Source organism: Nelusetta ayraudi, unplaced genomic scaffold (genome assembly GCF_046127955.1).
Source record: "Nelusetta ayraudi isolate G7.1 ecotype Tasmania unplaced genomic scaffold, CSIRO-AGI_Nayr_v1 ptg000009l, whole genome shotgun sequence".
Classification (NCBI taxonomy): domain Eukaryota; kingdom Metazoa; phylum Chordata; class Actinopteri; order Tetraodontiformes; family Monacanthidae; genus Nelusetta; species Nelusetta ayraudi.
The window spans coordinates 2066880-2085102 of NW_027466059.1; the positions used below are offsets into that span (position 1 = coordinate 2066880).

The following is an 18223-nucleotide window of genomic DNA, read 5'->3' on the forward strand; positions in this document are numbered from 1 at the left end:
GGACGAACCAATCCGGATTTTTGGCCAGCGGAGGAGTAGAGGCGCATGGCAGCCGAGTTTACGAACCACTCGCATGGACAACAAGCGTGATTGCTGTTTAAACTCTTCTTCGGATGTTGTGGTGTCGGTTGTGGAAGGCAAAAAGGGAACCGCCCGGACGGAGGAACTTTGTGTGATTACCGCTACTCGGACTAACTGATGGCTCGTTAATTCCTGCTGGAGACTCCTGGGCGTGAACAGCGGTAAGTCGTTGGAGAAGAGTCAAGAGATTTCGAGAGTCGTTGTCGTCTCACTGTTGTGCAGAGTCGATGTCGTTTCACCAGCTGAATAAGCGTGTGCAACAGCACTTTTAAAATAAATGCATTTGTGTGTGTGTGTGTGTGTGTGTGTGTGTGTGTGTGTGTGTGTGTGTGTGTGTGTGTGTGTGTGTGTGTGTGTGTGTGTGTATTCGGCTGAACGTTGAGCTTCAACCGCAGTCGGTGCTGGGATATGGGGCCCCAATTCCTCCCTTAACTCCTCAATCTCGACCCTCGCCCTTAACCCTCAATCTTTGGCCCTCAAAAATAAGTGTAAAGGCTTAGAAATGGGACACCCCTTAAGTGCAGTTACGTCTTCAGACTGTGGGGGGGCGGCCTTACGCCAAAGCTACGTCCAGTCTGTCAAGAAGACGACAACGACGAAGGAGGAGGAGGAAAAAGAAAAAGACGGCGAAAAAGGAAGGAGTCCTCCTTCGCTACACAATGAGGTATACAAGTAACGTGAAGCCGGGACCGCCGGTCCGGTTGACAAACCTCGTAAAGTTAAAATAAAAAATAAAAAAAAAGTTACGCAACAACGATGTCAATAATCCATAAAAAAAAGTCTTAAACTAAGACAATAAAATGGTTTGGTAATATTTATATCTTTATTAACTAAGAAAATACTTCCATTTGTAGCTCGCTTTTACGTCGCGATTTTTTTTCGAAGATGTCTTGGCGAAAATACGCAATGCCTTCTGGGTAGCCCTTACTGCCAAGGGTGGTGCCGGAGAATCTCAATATTGAGGGCGATACAGCCCTTAAACTCGTCCCTCAACTTGACGTTCTTAGAATCGGGAAAAGCACTTGCACCTCGCGTGAGCGCGCATTTTTGAGATTGAGGATTGAGATTGAGGGTTAAGGGAGGAATTGGAATTCACCCTTGGGCTCTGAAGGTGTTGGGTCCATTTCCATTTCGCTGCTTTTGGCCTCAACCGCAACACACACCACCAGTTTTACCAACCCCCTGAACCTCACCTTAACCTTCGAAGGACAGAGAGGAAAAAAACGAAAATGAAACTTACCGTCAAGCTCAGTTTTGCTGTACAGTTTATACTTAAGCAGAGACAGCCGATTGGTTCAACTATGATGTGCACGCTACATTCTCTTCGTGTAACGATTGCTCTTTAGTGTGTTCTGGGTTCTTTCGGTGACTTTCAGAATCACTAGTTTTGTTTGATGCGAGTTCTCGCCTGAAGGAGAATTTCTCTCACTTAAAAGGAGCTGTGGTGCCCAAAGGTCTGCCAAAATCTGATCTCAACCGCCTGCGTCTGGGTTGAACGGTCACTGACACGCGCAACTGTACGCACTCAATCACAGTGAAGGTATGTTTCTGAGGAAGTTTAACTTTTGAAGTTACGAGCTCCAGCTCCAGCCAAAAGGAAGTGTAGTGTTTTTTTTTTTAATTATTTATTTATTTTTTTATTATTATTATTTTTTTTTTTAGCGAAATCAGGCGTGACAATGACGTGATGGACGCCACTGATGTATTGTTCCCCACGTTTTTACCATTTGTGTGTGTGTGTGTGTGTGTGTGTGTGTGTGTGTGTGTGTGTGTGTGTGTGTGCGTGCGTGTGAATGAATGTGATGCTGGAAACGGAAATCAGATTCTGACAGACAAATCACTTTGGGATGCAAAAAGTGGCCAGTTGATAGCTCACATTTCTGGTGAGCTGAGTTGTTGTGTGCGGGTTTTTTTTAATTGCTAACAAATGTTTACAAAAACATCAGTCTGAATTAGAAATCAGCACACAAACAAATACAAGCAGGCGCAGACCTGCCGTCAACGCCTTGTGACGACACCTTGGCGCATCCAATAGGAGAGCAGCCGGTTCTGAAAAAAGTGGCCCGATGCAGAGCAGGGCGTCAGTTCGCGATAGAGCAGTAGTGAGGAAAAACGAAGGGAAAACTTGTCTCGCAGTGTCCCGAGTTCTGGGACTCAAGACTAGCTTAAAAAATATGTATCGGGTTGGCGACTCTGCTTGGTTTCGGCGCTCTGACGTTCTCGTTACCTCCGGTGCTCGTACTAGGTGCTACGTGTTTTGCATTCAGGTGGCACCGGAGGCTTGAATAACTGCGGTGGAACAAAATCTCGTTGTCCCACCGTTTGCACACAACATCCTCCCGCTTGCTACTCAGTGCTTCGCTATCAATTTTGCCGAAAACCCGTGCAAAGTACGTTCCGTGTTGTCTAGACTCTAGAGTGTAAAATAAAATGCGAATCAACGCGATAATGTCCCGACCCGAATATATATGAGAAAACAACCACTTTATGTTCATATATTGTCAAGCACAGTTTGATGTAGAGAAGTTTTAACACATATTTAACAACTGGTGCCGTGCTGTGCATCTGGGCACTTTCTCCCCCGGAGCCGGCTGCTCTCCTATTGGCTGCGCTTAGATGTGATCACAGCGCGTTAAAGCCCGATTTAAATTTTTTTAAATCGAGCGTTAAGGCGTCAAGGCCTCAAACGCCACCCTTGCGCAACGCTCTGCTCTCTGCGCGGCGTTGCACTCATGCGCCAACGTCGCACATACACAATGAATGGCTGCGCTGACGCCCCCCTGCGCTTGACGCGTTCAGTGTGTAGGCACCTTTAGTTGTTGGTCACTTTTGGCTGTAGTGGAACGATGACGTCGTTTCACGTCAGACTTGAAGCGGCGCGCACCTCCGCGGCCGCTTCGCGCTGTGCACCGATTGTTTCGGCGTGTGGTCCATTTTGTGCCAGAGCAGCGGGTGAAACAGCCAGAGGACAATGAAGAATTATAGCGCGCTGATGGAACGTGATCGAAAACTTTTGCATCAGTGCTTGATATACGCTGCGACTGGCGCGATATTATGATTTAGCGCACGTTAAGCTCAACGTCACCCCGTGCGGCAGGTAAAAAAGGTGGTGTTGACCCGGGTTTCCCGATTCCATCGCAAGCCGATTGGTGCGGAGCCAATCGGAGCCAATTTTGACCCGGGTCAATTTCCGGGTTGTTTGACCTGTTTTGTCGCGCGGCTCGGTGAGCAGATTACACCGCCACCAAATGCCGATTATTTGCAAAAAACAGCACGTTTTTTGTCCAGTGGAACTGGGGCTACAGAAGACACTGATGTTGTCGTTGGAAAAACTCGTGGGCCAGTGCAGATTCCTTCTGGTCTTCCTTGACAATTAATATCCAGCAACTTGTTTGTAGTTGTTGATTAATTAACTCACAGTTGGAATTAGGCCAAGTAGTTGAGGATCAGAGTAATTTCTTTCAGGTTTACTGATGGATTAAGATGTTTTTTTTTTTACAGCAACCTGGGGTCATCAAAATCTATCACAGCAAAATCACTGCAGAACCAAAGCAATAACACCCAACGATGAACCAACAATGCGATGGAGTCCACACAGATTTATCGAGTCTTGACATGTCCCTGTCCCTGTCCCTGTCTTGTGGATGTCCAAATAAGGGGTTCTTCTTAAATGGATCGATTCCTGACCTTGCAACCTCTGGCCTGCTTGAGAGTATTTTTGTACAGCGGGCTTGTACCATACAGATAAATAATTCAAAAAACTACCACACTGCCCTTGCGGTAGTTTTTAACTTTAGTATCTGTCTGACGCAAGCAGAAAAGACACCATGAAAATGACACCAGAAAATCTGCCTTTTGGGTGAGCGTGTACAGTTGACAACGATACAAAGGTACTCTCAAGCAGGTCAGAGGTTGTAATGCCACCTGTTGCAAGACTGATTATGGATCTATTTAGGGGGTAACCCTTAAAAAGAACAACTCCTTTTTGGGATGCCCACAAGACAGGAGACAACAGTTTTACCATGCCTGGACTAGGGTTGCAACTAACGACTATTTTAATAGTCGACTAGTCACCGACTATTGAAACGATTAGTCGACTAATCGGATAATTATTAAATCTTTTGTAAATTTAGCATGAGGCTGCTTTAATTATGTGGCAAATGATAATAAACAAGAAAGATGGGTGCTTTGATAAAAAAAAAATAAAAAAAATAGATATCTTATTCAACTTAGCTGTTGATAGGCTGGCTCATAAAAAAAAATTACCAATTGACAGGTACAGTGCTCAATCCGTAGTCATAAATCCATAAATAATTTCAATTAAGAATAGTTGTCCCTTATCCTTTATAAAAAGTATATGTTTCACATAGTTTGAACTGCTTTGTTACCAATGAACATTAGAAATAATTTTTACGTTGGATTGAAATCTTTTAATCGAAAATATTTTTACACAAGAATCAATAAAGTGAAGGATGGATGGCTTTTACAAAGGAATTAAATAAATAAAGCTGAAAAGAACAAGCCATCCTCATTCATAGCCTGCTACTCAATGCAGCCAGTGCGCAGTTGTTATGAATGGGTTGCGCAGTGGCATTGCATCGATAATAAAGTTACGTTCAAGACGGTTCAGAAATACGGGGAAAACCCCGAGCAAATGTTTTGTTTGTGATGATGTCTCAGTCTGCTTGTTAGCTGACAAGCTAATATTTAGTTCGATCAACTGTCCGACGTGCTTTCTAAAAGCTGAAATGTTTCCAAACTTTTGAAGTCTTGCACGTGTCGCTGCTGTCCGGGAAGTCACCATATATGTGTACCCTACTGCTCGGTAGAGACGCTTTTGCACACGTGCGACTCTCGGTAGAGATCGCAATGAAGTGACATGGCTCACTGAAGTGAGATGGCTCACTCATTGTCGACAATGGAATTCATTGTCGACTATTTTCATTATCGACTTTTGTCGACAACGTCGACGAATCGTTGCAGCCCTAGCCTGGACTCTACAAATCTGCGAGGAGTCCATCACATCGTTGATTCACCATTGGGTGTTATTGTTTTGTAGTGTTTTGCTGTGATAAATTGTGGATGACCCCAGGTTGCTGTAAAATAATCTTCATCTATCAGTAAACCTGCAAGAAATGACCCTGATCCTCAGCTACTTTGCTTTATTTCAACTGTGAGTTAATTAATCACCAACTGCAAACAAGCCATTGAACATTAAATGTCCAGGAAGACCCGAAGATGTCTGCACTGGTTCCCGAGTCTTTCCAAGAGACAACACCCTCACGTCATTGCTCCCATTCCGCAGAATGCTCTGTGAGATTGGGGCCTTTGAGACTCAAATAAATGCTATAGCAAACCAGAACTGTCATTATTCAGCGAAGACTTAATTTCTGCCACAACAATGTTTATCTCTATGCATTCAATGCTTGGTTGGGCCAAAACATTTGTTTGCGCTGAAAACATTCTTTTTTTTGATTGCTCTCAATGGGCTGCACGATTATGGCCAAAATGATAATCACGATTATTTTAGTCAATATTAAAATCACGATTATTAATCGCGATTATTCATCATGTTAGGTCAAACATATCTGTTTATTGCACATTCTTTTTTAAACAAGCAGTATGTAAACAAGGCTGGTTGGAAATTGCGCTAACGTCCCAGCATTTTTTTTTTGTTGACGGGGGGGGGGGGGCAGCACGCTATTGCGCTATGCTAACTCGGCAAAGTTACGTGCAGACAAAGTTTCGTTGTGGGGGGGGGGGGGGGGGGGGGGGGGTTATGACTGGCTTCATGACTGGCTTCACGCGGGCCGGACAGAGACACGCAGCGGGCCGGATGTGGCCCGCGGGCCGTGGTTTGCCCATGTCTGCACTAGGTCCTCACCTCCAGATGCTGCTGTACTGTCTGCTCCCGACATCGCGTCTCACTCTCTCTTCAATCATTTGAGGCTGCCGCTGCTGCAGGATTTGCTCGCTTGCTATTTCGGCAGCTTAATGAAGTCTTAACCTTGCGTTCGCCCCCTGGTGGTTGGATGACTGAAAGTGCTTGATTTGACATGTATGGTAGCCGGCTTTTTAAATGTTAATATTGCCGACGATCCGCTTAATTTAATCGTGGCAGCCAATATCGTGATCGTGATTAAAATTCGATTAATTGTGCAGCCCTATGCTCTTATGTGATATTCTAGTTTTCTGAAAACACTTCACTTGCATTACTTACCAACTAAAAGCTTGAAATATTTCACTCAAATAATGTAAGTTATATATATAGTTGCATAGTTAGGCTTTTTTTCCCCATTCATATGCCACAGTAAAAAAAAATGTAAATTTGTGTATAAATTGATGTTTATAGCTAATTTCACTTTTTTTTTTGTCTCTTTTAGGATGTTCATTTCTCAAGTTTGATCCAAGGTTGGATTAAAATGCATCCAAGTTCATGTATGTTTGGACCACCACAAGGGACTGCTGCCCAGTTCCATAATAAAACTCCTCAATACAGTGGGACAACATGGCAGAGCGAGCAGATGAGCGGATATGGGCAACCAGCAAATGCTTATTTTAGGTGTGAAAATGGACTTGTCTCAAACAGGACATCGAATTGGCAGAGTTGGCAGAGTGTCACTCCAACAGAGGCATCTGGACAGCAGCTCAATCATTTCATCAATGCCAATCAACATCATTCATCTTTAAATGCACATAATGGACAGTCTTGTTTGTCGAATGGGAGTTTTTCTGTCCAGAATGTTCAACCCCAAGGCTCTGAATTCATCAGTTCTTCCTCTCCAAACACTAACATCTATTCCAAGCAAGACATGTCTCAGCATTTGACACAGAAGCATACATATGTTGGAAAACAGCCAATCTCTGCGCCAAAACTATTAACATTTTTACTTACAAATAACGAGAAACGAAAAGTTGCTCCAAATTGTAACGACCAGTTGGACAAACAGATTTCATTGCAAACAACGTCACAGCCCCAAGGGGTGTTGAAGGACTCTAAAATATCTACCTCTTCTTTAACATACATCCAACAGATGGTAAACAACAGGCATGACACCCAAACTCTCTGCCAGGAAGGACTTCCTGCCTATGCCCAACGACCGCGTCACAATTTTGCTGCCGCTCAAGCAAAAACATCCAGCCCGACCCAATTAAACTATGGAGCAGGGAAACATATTTTTCAACATTCCAATGTGAGTCAGACCACTCAACAACACCAGAGGCAGGTCAACCCCGCAGTTAACTTTGCAGACAACATCACTCACCAAAAGCACGGGCACCAAATCAGGAGTCCCAGAATTGGGTTGGATCAATGCAAGACGCAGACTGGCAGCTCAAATGGCTCCACTCAGACAGCAACGCTGTACATCCACAATGACAGAATGATTCCTCAAAGACAATCCAACCACAATACGGTACATGCGACTTTAACCACACCTGTCACTTCTAACTTGGATACCCCTCAGTCCTTGCCGCTTCGTTCTGGACAAGCATCACCTACAAGCAATGCAAGCAACCCGTCAGCCACGGTAGATTACAACAACTCTTCTTTAGAAAAAAAAAGTTTGAAAGCCGTTGCTATTGTACAGCCGCTGGAACAGGAGTGCTGCCAGAAAGATGCCAGCAAGAAAAACTCTTGTGACACCGTGAACGCATACGCTGAGAAATCTGCCAATAACCAACAATTCAAAACTTCTGAAATGCCGCAGGACAAAAGTTGCAGCAAAGCCCTAGGTTTTCAGCCTTCTTCTGTCACCACCGTCCCATGGACAATCAAAACCCTAACTAAATTGTTAGAGGATAATGAAAAAGCTCAGCAAAAGGAGATAATGGAATTAACAAAGCTAAATGCTTTAAGTTCCATTTGTCATGTTACTGATAAGAAAATTGAATTTTTAGAAAATGACAACGTAAAGCGTTGGCACTTCAATTTGTCGAGTAAGGCCGCAAATTTTTGCAGGCATTATGTAACTAAAGACTGTGTCATACTGACACAAGTAAAGGGCAGCTATGATGAGCAGCTTCAGAGCTACTATGTCTTAAAACACAATGAACTTTATTCCGAAACGCCATACAAATCAAAGTGGCTGAATGTCGGTGAACTAGATGACATTGACAAAGAGTTTGGCTATGCTTCATGTCTTATACATGGTGCTAAAAAACAGTCAGATCAAGAAGTCACTAGCATTCCTGCACAAATTGTGAACGACGAGTGTGTCAAAGGTGTGACACTAATTGAACCTGAAATAACTGATCCAGGTGAAGAAAAACGACTTCCGACCTCCGCAGAACGAAAGAACTCTGTTGAATTGACTCAAGACCAAGCCCCCTCTCCAATAGAGGAAAGCAGTAGTGTTGATTCCAGTGACTCAGATCCCTCATTTGAAATTCATGTGTTGCCACCAGAGGAAGCCAAAATCATGTTTGAGCAAATTCAAAAGAAAACAGAAGAGGCTATTGCCATTGACAATCCACTTGAGACTGACACAAGGAGATCTGATCAGGGTAAGCTTCCTGTCGGGGTGAATGTCACAGAGGGTGACAAAAGAGCAAGCGTGTCACATACAGAGCATTGCTGCCTTCCAAAGTTTTTTAGCACATTTCTAAAAAAAGACAATTCTTGCTGTAAATGCCAGTGTGACAGTGAAAAAAATCCCGAAGACAGTCCTGAAAAACCCAGGACTCAGGAGAAAGAAACAGCCACGGAAATGAAAGAAAACTTGAGTGTGTCCCTCTCTTGTAGCCTTGCAAAAGGAGGAAATAAAGAAATAGGTGAGATTAAGATCAACAGTCAAACTATGAAATGTTGCAAGTCTGAGCTCTGTCATGGATTGGATAGGCCTGTTGCTTCCATGGAAAACAAGCATGATTGCCATGATTCTAATACGGGTCCAATTCAAAAGGACAAAAGCTGTAGTCGCAACCCATTGCTCTATCATCTACTCTTCAATCAAATCATGGATACAGATATCTGGAGTCGCGCTAAAGTGAACTGCACAGATGCAGCATCAAACATTGAGAAGACATGTAGTGACACTGAGTTGAAATCAACAGATATGACGTCAGATTCTTCAGAGGGGACTGAAGAACAAAGCTCATCTAGTGAAATGGCCACCCTAGAGGATTTAGCAACGAAAGTAAAAAAGAGACTGTGTGAAGAGGAGCGTTTCTATCACACTTTGAAAGAGACAAAAAAGTGCAGCAACCAGGTTGATGTGAGGCCACTCTGCCCAGAAAGTCAGGAGGAGGTGGTTGACTTAACAGAGGATGAACCCGTGCCCTCCAGTGAAAGCCCAGGTGTCGGCCATCTACTCCTCGGTCAAGGCAAGGATGAAGATAACTTGAGTGATTTGGAAATACAGTTGGATGCTAATGTGGATGACATCATTCTAGTCTCAGACAGAGAAAACACGCGTGATACTACATCAGATTCTGTAGCGGCAACTGAAGAACGAAGCCTGAGTAGTGAAATGGCCATGGCAGAGGCTTTTGCTCCGAAGATGAATACTTGTAGCCTCCCTGATGATGTGAAGTCATTGTCCCCGAAAAGTCAGGAGGTCACTGTTCACCTTCCTCAGAAGGAATCATTACCTTCATCCATTATGGATGATGCAAAGTCATTGTCCCCGAAAAGTCAGGAGGTCACTGTTCACCGAACTCGGAAGGAATTGTTACCTTCAAAAGAAAAAGTTGTGAAGCTCTTCCTGTTTGGCTCAAGTTCTCATGAAAATATGACCTTCATCAAAAGACCTCCTAAGGTTCTTTCTATTAATCTCAGCTCTTTGAAGAAAAGCCCAAGTAAGCCAATCCTGATGCAAGAACAATCAGCCAAGCAAAGGGTTTATGAAAAATGGAAGACCAGTATTGTGCCGGTTTTGGCAGTCGGCAAAAGAAAGTCTTCTTTATTTGGCGGCCATCGAAAGAGAGCGTCGTTCGTTGGCAGCACTGTCACAGAGAATGTGCCAATCAGGTTTGAGAGTGGGATCTGCAAAAGAAAACAAAACGAAAAGATTGGCCTGAAGCTAAAGAGGAGGAGGCTTTCTTCCACCGGAAAGCCAGTGGAGTGGAAGGTTAGCAGTGTACCTGCTACCGAAGACCGAGACTGTGCCGCTGTTCCGCTTCAGGAGAACGATGTCAGGATGTTCAGGATACCCAATACATTTTGACCCAAAGGATGATGAGAACCCAGAAAAAGCAAACTAAGGCTAGTGATAAGTGAAGTGAGACAATATTGAGATCATATTAAGATTTGAATTGTACGTGCGGTTGAGAACGCTGATGGTGGCCTTGAACTCATGACAAACAAACAAAAAAACTCATTGTGTTTATAAAATCTGGATTCTTAGTAGTTATTAAAACAGATGCATTGTGCATATAAAGGCTGTATTTTGTAACTTTTTTTCTGTTGTTGTTGAAGAAACGTTTGCGTCCCCTACCAATTCAGCTTGTATCCCTCAACAGCTGAAGAACTGCTGAGAAAAACACATTCATGGATGAATGAAAATTGACAACAGTTTTGACTTGTTCCTTTTAAAATGTTGCTGCTGCGTTAATGTGTTTACAAATCGAGTACCTTCATCCCTTGACATGCCGGACCGTTATTTCCTCTGCATGTTCATAAGGGCTATGTTTTCCGGTTTTTCAAGTCTGTTTTGTAAGTTGACCTCTACATGTTTTATTCATATTCATTTTATACAAGATATCCATAAACATTTTGAACATTGAAGAATTATAAATGTTTATTTTTTTTACTACTTCACTTTTTTATGTAATAAATTCTTTTCTAAAATCACAAAAGTCTGTTTCTGTCTGGTCCATTTTCAGAATGCATACATGTGATCTGCCTCTCTTTTAGAAAATCATGAGGTTGTTTGATGGTTGCAAGAGAAAAGCGTTAATTAACAAGAGGGACCAGGGTTGTGGGGACATCAATCACACAGCACATCAATCCTCAGCTAATGGAGGGGTATTAATGACACAGACACAATGTCTATAAATGTTTTGTCATGTTTTTTTTAGAAAATTTCAACTTCTGCAGATATTTAGCAGCCCAGTGGATCAGCAAAAAGCGATAAGACCATGTGTGGAGACGGAACACATTGCTTTTTGAGAGAAGTGAATTGAACTATGCAATCAGATCATGGGGACTGCTCGTTGTAATGGGACATCAGTTTGTAGAGGGCTAGTGCATTACAGTTAGGAATTCCTTTTTACTTTTAATTCCTTTTTTTGTGGGCTCAAAAATCCATTTGTGACCTCAAATGTAATTGGTTTACAGTAGGCAGTCACATTGCAAAGAGAAATAATTTATGGCCTGTAGCAAACTTTGACCTGCATTACCTTCCTAACTTTATCTTCATGCATGTGTCCTGAGTGGGAGAGCAGGATTGGAGGGGGGAGGTAGGGGAGTGCCCATGTAACTATAAATGTGATGCAGATGAGGGGGGTTGAGCTTCCATCGTTGCCAACTCCCTCAGTAAGGAAAATTGAATTGGCTGTCCTAAAAGTCACAAATTTGCACAATTGCCAATTTGCAATTGCAATTGATCGCAATGGATGCTGTAGGAGAGGAATGACATTGTGGGAAAGACAAAAAAGTGAGTAAAAAAATACCCTAAATATGTTTTAGAGCTACAAATGTACAACAAACTACCAAACATTTTTGTTTGGTAGTTTGCTTCACACGAAGCCGTCTTCAAAAATACAGGCAATATGCTCGTGTATCATCCCCGATGAACGGCTTCAACCAACCTTTGAATTCAGGTTTTGATTTCCATTCCTTTCTGTGTTTTTGACTTTACAATTTAGACTGAGCTGTGATGCTATCTAGCTAAAAGCTGAGCTTATGTCACAGAGAGGCAAACACAAAGTGGACAAGGTGAGTAAGTGACTGAGGCTGTGTGAGTCAAATTGCAGTGATTTATTTTAGTGTGACAATGAATAAACCTTTACATTTACATCCTGCTCTTTAAGGAAGGGTGTGATCAACGTGCATGATTCATCTGCTGCCTGGATGCGGAGCAGTGAGGGTCTCCTAACGACAGGAGGTCACAGCTTGAGGCTGTGAGTACTTTGGGGTGGGGGAGGGGCACATGAATGATACGTCTAAATAAAAGTCTCCAATAACACCAGGAAAAGTCACTAGATTTTTTTCTAGTGGCTTTTTAAAAAAATAAATATTTTATTGAGCAACAGCAGCAACACAGAACAAAAATACCATACATTCAAGACACATGAAAAATGCAACCTGGTGCTCCCATTTTAATTTTCATCCCAGCTCCTTGTGTTCTCCCTTATCTCATCTCCTCTCCCTCCCTATAAATTACTCCTCACAGTCTCTGTCTCTTCGCACTCACACTGGCATCTGCACTTGTACTTATGTTTTGATTGCATTGCTGTTCATTTGCGTTGTGCCCGAGAACTTTGTTCTTGCATAAAAACTTCTTACACATTGATGATCCTGGTCAAAGCGTTTTATTTTTTCCACAACAGGGCCCATGGGATTTTTTTTGCTGCAGTACCTCGAGTGGCCACTGGGAAAAAATCCTTGTGCCGACATATTGCCAGTCCGGTTTCCCCGGTATCCAGTGTAGTATCTGAACTACTGATGACCTTCCTGTATCTCTCCACATAAGGCGTTATTGTTCCTTTGCATCGTCTGGTGCGGACGTGACCAGTCCAGTACATTTCACAGGCTTGCAGTTCCTGTGACAGGAAACGTTGAGGCCCCTTTCGAGGAACAGAGGGGTTTCCTATAAGATACATACTCCCCTCCCCGACATCTGTTTTCAATTATCTCGTATTGTGGGGTATAAAAAAGCAATGTTAACATTAGATCATTGTAGTTGTTCACATCTGACTACCAGACCTCCCTCAGGCAAACCTAGACGCTTGACTGATATCTGACTTGCTTTCTAATAAATCTTTTTGTACAACCAAGTCGGTGTCTACGGAGACTCCTTCAACATCTACACATCTTGGTGCCACCTGAAGAATTCACCACACCAGTACTTATAATACATCCACGATACACACACACGCACACACACACAAACACGCACTGACAGGAAGTGCCACTGTGGTGGGAAAAATTATTGTTGATGTGGTTTTGTAGAGACATTTCAGCAGGCCTTTAGTATATGCAGCCTCTCTAACACTAATGTTAGGTCAGGTAGACTGTTAGGTTCAACCTCACAATTATAACAATAAAGAAACACACAGGAGTTGAGTATGTCTTGTCATGCCTTCGTCCCATAGACCTCTTTTATTTGCATTAGGGGCAGTCCCTGGTTACATATAGATGGCGATTTGTCTTTTTCACTCTCGTCGAACATATGGAAGGTCACGCTGAGTTTACATTTCCTCCGTTTTGAGTAGTTCCCCCCTAAAGCCTCTGTTCCACTAAAATTAGCGGGATGTCACCATGTTTTTGGACGCGGGTCGTCGCGGAAGCGATCGGCATTGAGTTCCGTCTCCACGCACCAAACCCAGCAGGGTGTCACACCCGCCGGCAAGCTGCACCCCCTCCGCTTTCACCGCTGCGTGTCTGCGGACGTCATCGCGCTGAGATCACATGGTGAAGTGCTACAGAATTCAAGAGTCCGGCGGTGGCCAGGACGTTTACCCACTAGCCCTGTGCGGCTAGTGCCAGCCGTTCACGGTACGGAACAGCTCGGTTGAACGGTATTTCCATAAGCCTGAGCGTGGGCGGAGTCGCAAGTTGCAAGGCGAAACGAAGGTTTTATTGTGCCTCCCGTGTCCCCGAAACCATAGGATTCACTTTTTGTATTAACCGTGGTTTTGTTTTGTGCGAGACATTTTCGTAGGGCTTAGAATGACAACAGAGCATCTGTTGCGAATCAATACTTTCACACTGGCATGCATCGCACATTTTTCATTTATACATGATTTTAGCTCTTTAAGCATAGTATGGGATAAAAGCAAAAACATATTTATTTTCCCAAGATAGGGGTTTGTATTTTTCTCTAGCGACACTGAGTCTGGAGCGAATCCAGATATGGTTGGGGAGGAGTTCAGCAAATTACCTATGTATCTGCTCATTGTATGCTCATGTGTATTCATCTCGTGCTCAAGTTTATTCCGTGGTATAAAAGACTTGTACTCTTGATGTTCGGTGAACAACTGTGTTGGACAACCGTTTGTCTCGGATACCCTTGTTCCTCTCGAGATTAAACACTTGCTTCTCATCAGCCAGAGTTCAGAGCCATCCTTTCACTCACACTGCAGAGGCGCAAAAATGCTCCACGACACCACACGTTCAGAAAACTATTTATTTTTTATGGTTTCAGATCCATTTTTTCAGTTTCAGATCCTTTTTTCCCCCTTTGTTCAGTGTTAGACTTTCAGCCTTGATGTTGCATGGCCTCACGGAGAGGGGCATTGAATCATGAGTGACAGCATAACAAAAAGGCTAGCGACCCTACTCACTCATATTGCCTATGCATTAGCATACGTTACACCAAAGGAAAGACTCTGGGGCCAGTGCAGATTTTTCTGGGTCCTCCTGGTCAACTTGTGTTCAATTGCGTGTTCGTAGCCGTTGATTGATAAGTTCTCAGTTGAAATAAGGCAAAGTAGTGTGGTGAATTCTTCAGGTGGCTTCGAGGGATGTAGATGTTGAAGGAGTCTTCGCTGACACCGACCTGGTTGTATAAAAACTGGTTTATTTGCAAAGAAGTCAGGAATCAAACAGGCACCATGGAAGCCCGGGGATGTCTCTTGGCCAGATGTGAGCAACTCCAATGATCCTTTGTTCACATCACCTCTTATACCCCCAGCAACCCGAGATGAAGATACTAGGAGTGGGGGAGAATGTATACATTCCTTAGTTGCACCCCCAGTGTCCGTCTGGTTATGATTTGATGGCAGTGGACACTGACCAGGCCGCTTTGCCAGAGGCGCCATATGGAAACAAAGACGCTTTATGTGAAGAAGTGCAGCAAGGTCACTTCTTAGTTCAAATGAGTACATATACATAAGTTCAGATACTACAGTAGCGCAGCAAATGCAGGGCTCCGGCTTTGCGCGCACCCCTGAACAAATACGTATTTGTTCGTATTTATATACGAACCTTTTTGCTCACGTTTTTTGTAAGATAGAAGTTTGACTTTGTAAATAAAAGCACACTGTTGGAAAAATGAAGATGTTTTGTATTTTATCTCATAATGTGCTTAAGCTAAAAGGTGAAAGTATACTATGCCTACAAGCGAAAGTCTAATAATCACAGCTTTGCAGCAGACGTCAGCAGAAGAACAAGAAGACTCATGTGCTCGAGCAGCTCATGAGACGGGGAAGTGAGCATTTCCTGTTGTTCTAACAGCTAAAGAAGAAGGGAAGGAAGGAAGGAAGTATGATGTAGGAGGAGGTGTGATGTCTGAGTGCTGTCTCGTAAATATGTCGACCTAAACCCATGTAACCAGGGACCGCCCCAAAAGATGATAATAAAAAGGAGGTTTGCAGTCGGAAGCGCTTCAGAGTAGGGTGGATGGAATGTAAGGCCCTGTTTGCACTTGGTCATTTCATGCGTTTTTCGTATTCCGATCGGCAAAAAACACACATGTAACCAAGTGCAAACAGTCCAAATCCGTTTTGTCATCCGAATACCCAAACCACCTCCCCGAGGTGGTTTGGGTAGTCGCATCGCATAAAAACGCATTCGTCACGGACGTGCGAACAGAATGCGAGCTCAGTCCACATTAACGACCACCTGCTCCTCTCATCTCTCCCGTGTACGTACTTGGTCGGCGTCCCACCTCCCGGCGTCGTCATTATAAAGTTACAAACGAGAAGCGAAAACAAATCATTTTTGTTTGACTCGTTTATTAGGATGCTAATAAATTTCACTCCGCATTAGCGTATTTTGTCAGTGGAGCAGCGGTCGCAGTTTCCCACATATGTGATTAAATGTGCGACGTTGCATCCAAAAATTTGCCAGCCACTGTTGATACGAAAATAAAGTCGTCACCACTCTGTCCCACCAGTCGTTACTCCTCGTTCGGATCCATACGAGCTGCAGTAGAATTAAAACGAGTGACTTGATATAGTCTGCAAACAGGAAGTTGATTCTTATTCGCTGTCATGTAAAACTCGCCGTGGTTTTGCGCTTTACTGCCCCCAGTCGTTAAAAACGGAAATGACGCATGTGGCATTTGCATAGGTTCGGCAGGGGGGTGGGGGTGGGGGGGGGGGTGTAATGTGATCACAAATGGCACGCTCAAGACGCATGTTAATGCTACGTGCGAACAGATGCTTCGAGATCCGTTCTCGTGATCCAATCCCCCAAAAGAGTTACAAGTGACCAAGTGCAAACGGGTTAGGCCCTGTTTGCACTTGGCCACTTGTAACTGTTTTGGGGGATCGTATCAACAAGTACGCATTTTGAAGCATCTGTTCGCACATGGCATTAACATGCAGCCGTCTCGAGCGTGCCACTTGTGATCACATTAGTGCATTTTTAACCACTAGGGGCAGTAAAGTGCAAAACTTTACTTTACTTGTCTGCCTTTTAAAATCACCATGAGCACGAGAAATAGGGTACAACTTATCTGCAAAGTAACACGTACATTATGTACTATCGTACATATCGTAATGATTTAATATGTCAACCGAAAGCAGCTGACCAGCTGAAAAGACTCACACCATCCCCTAGTGTTGGGAGGAGGACACGTTCCCGTCAATAATTCGAATTTCTCAGCTGCATGTATACGGGGACAAGGTGAGAACTGCGATTGGACGAGAAAACCAAATTATTGCTTAGTCCGATTAAGCTCTGCATGTAAACGCACTTGAGTCTTTGCCCGGCAGACAAAGCTTTGTTTGCTCTGCAAAGAAAAGGTCAAGCCACACACTAGCAGTCAGGATAAGGGAAAGACCCAGAAACACCTGAGGTCAAAACATTTAAAGCTCAGGAATGCCCCTCCCCCTCCCAGTTTCTTTTTCACACCTCTTTGTCTGCTACAGATATCATCACCTTATTTAGAGTGTTGTTGTATTCTTTTGTTACGTAAAGGCACAAAATTCCTCAGATGTGTTCACGCCTGGGGTATCCTGTAGGTTTTTGTATTCTCATGGGAAACCAAAAAGGTTCACGATGCAAGAACCTAAAAGGGCCAAACATCCCGGTGAGGGTCGTTAAAGTTAAAGAGAAGGGATTAAAGTTCAATGCAAAGGTTCACATAATTTAAAAGTCAAAAGGACCAGGCGTCCTTTTTCTTTTTAGGGTAGCGATTCCCTCTCAGGTGAACTGTGACCTCCAGACTTTTCGGACCCGCTTTAGTCCCTTGACCAACACAGGCCCTGTTTGCACTTGGTCACTTGTAACTGTTTTTGGGGATTGGATTGCGAGAACGCATCTCGAAGCATCTGTTCGCACTTAACATTAACATGCGTCTCGAGCGTGCCATTTATGATCGCATTACACCCCCCCTGCACAACCTATGCAAATGCACATGCGTCATTTCCGTTTGAAGAAATAAGTGCTAGTTGGGTTTTTTTTTAACGACTGGGGCCAGTAAAGCACAAAACCACGGCTAGTTTTACCTGAAAGTGAATAAGAATCTCGTTTTAATTCTATTGCAGCTCGTCCATATTGTTGGAAGTCGTGGACAGAGCCGGTTAATGCTCTTAGAGCGCCGACTAAAGAGAAGAGCAGCATGGAGAAGAAAGAGGGTTGTAGCATTTGCTCTGATAGCCGCGCAACCATAAAGAAGCTTATGGATCCGAACGAGGAGTAACGACTGGTGGGACAGAGTGGTGATGACTTCTTTTTCGAACCAACAGAGGCTGGCAAATTATAATTGAATTTACGTTTAATCTCTTATGTGGGAATCTGCGACCATTGCTTGAACGAAAAAATATGCAAATGCGTGCGGCCATACCACTGCAGAAGAGGATTGCTGTGGCAGTTTGGTACCTTGCTTCGGTCAAGAAGACCCCACTGTCCAAAAAAGCACACATAACAGGGAAAACACCCTTTTTTTGTGGCTATTTTTGCTCATAATTAAATTTACAAAGAGACCCATTATAACCCATGACGTACATAACAAATAAAAGAGGGCCAGACTTTATTTACATTTTTTTTTCTTTTTCTGTTTTTACTTATTTTTGTTCAGAATTAAATTTA

General features: G+C 43.5%; 1 protein-coding gene and 1 long non-coding RNA gene across 2 annotated transcripts in view; one reads left to right on the forward strand and one right to left on the reverse strand.

Annotated features, from left to right (window-relative positions):
- lmf2a (lipase maturation factor 2a) overlaps positions 1–18223 on the reverse strand; it is a 65538-nt gene that overhangs the window by 47058 nt on the left and 257 nt on the right. The window lies entirely within an intron of this gene.
- Positions 37–10878, forward strand: LOC142883988 (uncharacterized). Its single transcript, XR_012926104.1, has 2 exons — positions 37–242; positions 6465–10878. It is a non-coding gene; the product is annotated as an uncharacterized LOC142883988 (long non-coding RNA).